This window comes from Garra rufa, chromosome 14 (genome assembly GCF_049309525.1).
Source record: "Garra rufa chromosome 14, GarRuf1.0, whole genome shotgun sequence".
Lineage (NCBI taxonomy): Eukaryota > Metazoa > Chordata > Actinopteri > Cypriniformes > Cyprinidae > Garra > Garra rufa.
The window spans coordinates 32210623-32216252 of record NC_133374.1 but is presented as its reverse complement, the minus strand read 5'-3'; positions in this window follow the sequence as shown (position 1 = coordinate 32216252).

The following is a 5630-nucleotide window of genomic DNA, read 5'->3' as shown; positions in this document are numbered from 1 at the left end:
AAAAGTCTGACTGAGTGGTGCGCGCAGCCATCTTATATACCCGTATGTACGGGGGCGTGGCCGGCGCGCACGTCCACTCGCCAATTTTCAATTGGCCTTTTTAATAAGGCTCAGAGGTGATCGGTCTCTCAAGCGAGATCCCAATGTAACGTCGAAGTGATTCGACTGAAGGGGTAACATACTTAAATCTTCATCTTTATAGTTGACTCTTGTCGGATGTATGCCAGTTCTTTTTTTTTATTGTGTTAACTTTCTGATAAAATTCAAGGAAACAAAATCTATTTAGGGTCTGGTGCTTGAAACAAACATACGAAGCCACTGCTAAAGAAAACACACAGTTGTGCAACTGAACCATGTGTCAACTAGCCCGTCTCCACAGTTATAAAAAATAATTATTGCTGTTTTTATATACAGTAAAAGATTACAACTCGTATTCTGACAATTTGTTTAAAGTCTGTGTAAAGGCAATTCAGAGAATTGTTTCTAAACACATTATAAATAGTATAATATATTGATGAAAACACAATACAAAGACTGTGAACTATGTAGCACTGAATTGTAGAGTTAGACCTAATAATAATATAAAGGTTTTAAGTTTATGTGTGGCTGTCAATCCCTGCACTGGTGAGGATACTGGATCACAGATTCCAGATCTTGGAGTATGACCCAACTAAGAATTTTCACCTGATGTTGTCATCTGAAGTAACATGTCTGCCATATGTGACCCTGGACCACAAAACCAGTCATAAGGTTAAATTTTACAAAACTGAGATGTATACATCACATGAAAGCTCAATAAATAAGCTTTCTATTGATGTATGGTTTGTTAGGATAGGACAATATTTGGCCGAGATACATCTATTTGAAAATCTGGAATCTGAGGGTGGAAAAAAATCAAAATACTGAGAAAATCACCTTTAAAGTTGTCCAAGTTAGGTTCTTAACAATGCATATTACTAATCAAAAATTACATTTTGATATATTTACAGTAGGAATTTTACAAAAAATCTTCATGGAACATGATCTTTACTTAATTTCCTAATGATTTTTGGCATAAAAGAAAAATCTATAATTTTGACCCATGCAATGTATTTTTGGCTATTGCTACAAATATACCCCAGCGACTTAAGACTGGTTTTGTGGTCCAGGGTCACATATTTGTTCAGACCAACTGAGGAAAATGCATTACAATAAATCGCGCTACCAATGGTGATTAAATCTAACGATCGCTTAGGTCATATCACATTAAACCATGCAAATTATCATTGCTGTTATACTTTGTTCTCAAATTGTCAGTGTTAATAACATTAGCATTGAGTGACTATGTGTAGTGTGTATTAGTGTTACCTGTGGATTGCAATTTCTGTACAGCAGGGGTGCCCAACCCTGTTCCTGGAGATCTACCATCCTACAAAGTTCAGCTCCAACCCTGATTAAACACACCTGAACCAGCTACCTCATCTCTTAGGTAGCACTTGATAATTATAGACAGCTGTGTTGGAGCAGGGTTGGAACTAATGCTGCCTTCATGTGATATGGGAAAGATGATGCTTTCCACTTGTGAAGTGGAAATTACCAGTGTGTCTTGTTCAGGTGCTTTTGTTGTCGTAGTGAAGAGAAACATGGCTGACTCGGAATTTGTCCTCACATGCTACTTTGGTAAAACAGACCCAGTAAAATAACATGAGAAAATTGCCTCCTTCAGAACACTGTACCGCACAGCACCCTACTGGAGGCGAGCCACGACGAGCTAGCATCTTCTCTTAACGGTATTTTAAAATTCTTTATGCCCCAGCATTATGGGGGCTACAAACTAACCAACCAACTAACTAACCAACTACCCTGCTGAAAAAAACAGCTAAAACCAGCCTAGGCTGGTTGGCTGGTTTTAGCTGATCAACCAGCCTGGTTTTAGCTGGTCATAGCTGGGAGGCAGGCTGGTTTTAGAGGGGTTTTGGCCATTTTTCCAGCCTGGCCAGGCTGGTCAGGCTGGTCTTAGCTGGCCAGGCTGGGAAACCACCAGCTAAAACCAGCCTGACCAGCCTGGGAGACCAGCTTAAACCAGCTACTTCCAGCTTAAACCAGCTAAGACCAGCCAACCAGCCTAGGCTGGTTTTAGCTGTTTTTTTCAGCAGGGTAAACAGCAGAGAACTTTTAACATCATGCAATGCTACCATTCAGTATAGTTTCGTTGCTGTCCGCCATGTTGAAAGGTCAAAGTTTATCCCATCTCGGCAGCTCTGGTATCATAAAAAATTTTGAGATTTCCAGTGGAAATTACAACGTGAGTGGGTGTTCATGTGATATTTCGATGTTGGATTTTGGTATTTACCATAATTACGATAGCACATGAAGGCAGCATTAAGTCTGCAGGTAGGTAGATCTCCAGGAACAGGGTTGGGCACCCCTGCTGTACAGTCTAAACTCAAATTTTCATACCATTCGAATTTCATATAAATAAATTGTTCTTTTAACCCAAAAAGCAAATGTATGTTCCTTAGAACTGGCTCTCTTTGAATCCTTACATGTGAGACTGCAATACTTTACAAATACAAGCTTTTCTGAAGATCCAGAACTTTATAAAGATTGCATCTATAACAGCTTACTGGCATATTAAAAGTGATAATGTCAATATATAATGTAATGTTTTTTGAGTTATAGATTTTTTAAATAACACAGCTATGTCATAATTACTAATTCAAGATCTGTACTCATCCAGAGTGCGCAAAAGGGCTGACAAAATCACTCTGGACCCCTCACATCCAGCACACTTGCTTTTTGAACTGTTACCATCTGGTCGGTGCTACAGAGCACTGAGCAACAGAACAACCAGGCATGGAAACAGCTTTTTCCCTCAGGCAATCCATCTCATGAACACTTGTCAGTAATCGTGGAACATCCAACACTATTATATACTCTTTTATTCATTTTTTTTTTTATTGTGATGTCTTTGGTGCAAAGACTGAAGATGATGATCAATGGACTTTCCTGCAGGACAATCATTCCAAACTATACATCCAAATCTACTTATACTTGGTTCAAGGATCAGTCATAGAATGTTCTTGAGTGGCCTGTTCAGTCTCCAGATTTAATTCCCATTGAAAATATTTGGTTGAATTCGAAGAAAGCAGTGGCAAAGTGAAAACCAAAGATTATCACTGCTCTGAAAGTTTTTTCAGGCGAGGAATGGGCCAAGATTGCAGTAGAGAGGTGACAGAAGCTTCTAAGCACTTACAGGCAGCTTTATTGGTGGTTTAAAAAAAAAAAAAAAAAAAAAGATTCTGCACCAAATGTAACTTTTGGGGGTTGAATAATTTTGAATAGTTTAGAGCCCATTTGATTTTTTTTTTTTTTCATTATTCATTAATTTGCGTTCTCAGAATTATTCAAATGTGTATTAATAAACTTTCTCCAATAGTGTACTGATGCATTTGTTTGTGATTGTGATCTCTGCAGCAAAATGTCTTGCAAGTTAAAGGGATTGAACTGTCTAATACTCGATGACTGCTCTGTCAAATCTTTGTCATCAGTCAGGAACCTAGGTGTCCTATTCGATAGCAATCTTTCCTTCGAAAGCCACATTTCTAGCATTTGCAAAACCACATTTTTTCATCTAAAAAATATATTGAAATTACGACCTATGCTTTCGATGTCAAATGCAGAAACATTAATCCATGTGTTCATGACCTCAAGGATAGATTATTGTAATGCTTTATTGGACGGTTCTTCTGCACGCTTAGTAAACAAACTCCAGCTGGTCCAAACTGCAGCAGCTAGAGTTCTTACTAGAACCAGAAAGTATGACCATATTAGCCCGGTTTTGTCAAAATTGCACTGGCTCCCCATTAAACATTGTATAGATTTTAAAATCTTGCTAATTACTTATAAAGCCCTGAACGGTTTAGCTCCTCAGTACTTGAGCAAGCTCTTATCATATTATAGTCCCTCACATCCGCTGCGTTCTCAAAACTCTGGCAATTTGATAATACTGTACCTAGAACAGGGTTCCACAAATTTACCCTGGAGGGCCAATGCGCTGCAGAGTTTAGCTCCAACCCTGATCACACTCACCTACCTGTTATTCTCTAATGATCCTGAATATATAATAAATAATCTTGACTTGACTTGACTTGACTAGTTTTGATTGCAACTAACTACTAGCCAGGACTCCTTCTTCATGTTCACAGATGATGTAATAATGCAAAGACAGTCAGAAGCATGCTTGTATTTCCCGTGAAAACCTACCAGTACCACTCAAATCAGAAAATATTATTACAAGCTTACCGTTGTAAATCAGGCTGAGGTAAGGAGATAATTCTGGCTGGTTATGCACTTGCTCAATAATTGATTTCAGATCATTTTAACCAAAAAACAGTTATGGACTGCAGCTTTAAATAAAACCAAACAATATTAAAATAATTGAAAACAAAAATATTTTAAACTATAACAGTACACTATATTAAATAAAATATAAAAAGTCTTTGTAGTTTGATTTGCATTGATTTCTCTGTATGTGAACCTGTCTGAGCTGCTGTACTTTTCCTACATTGTGATGTACAATAACTGATAGACCACATGAGTGTTTCTCATTTGCTAGAGTACCTCACAACCCATGAGGCCTTGGCTCTGCTGAAGGGAGTGGACACAATGGACACAAACAAAAGCCACATAAGACAAAAAAATTATAATGAAAGTATTTAAAATGTATTATTTGAAATAGTGTAATTAATTATTTTGAATATGATTTATCTAAAATAATATAATTTATATAAATGTTAGTTGAAATGTATATGTATATAATTAATTAAAATTTTAATTCTTTAAAGTTTATTTTTGGTTGAAACAGTCCAAGTAATTCGTCTTAAAATATTCTAATTAAAATGAATGTTTCTTGGGTCATTTTAAGGGTGCAGCATGTTCATCCTTGTTAAACCATAGCACACTGACATAAAGAGGATGTTGATCTGAGATGGCAGAGAGCAGGCAGAGATGAGCACACACACATGAATGCACTCATACTGACAACACAGACACGCACACACACACACACACACACACACACACACACACACACACACACACACACACACACACACACACACACACACACACATGTTGGGTTTACATGTTTTATGGGGACATTCCATAGGCGTAATGGTTTTTATACTGTACAAACCGTACTTTCTATCGCCCTACACCTACCCTACACCTAAACCTAGCCCTCACAGGAGATTATGCACACTTTCACTTCATCAAAAAAACTCATTGTGCATGATTTATAAGCCTGTTTCCTCATGGGGACCTGAGAAATGTCCCCACAAGGTCAAAATCTACTGGTATTCCTATCCTTGTGGGGACATTTGGTCCCCACAACGTGATGAATACCAGGTACACACATACACACACACACACACACACACACACACACACACACACACACACACACACACACACACACACACACACACACACACACACACACACACAGTGGCATTCTGAGTCTATTGGCTGCAGCAGAGAATAAGTGAGCGAGTGAACCAGGGAGGGGCCGTCTGATGGAGAGCGGGGAGGGTGAGAGAAAGAGAAACAGCAGTGCACTAAAGGAGGAAGAGAGGGAGGGGTGCATGAAG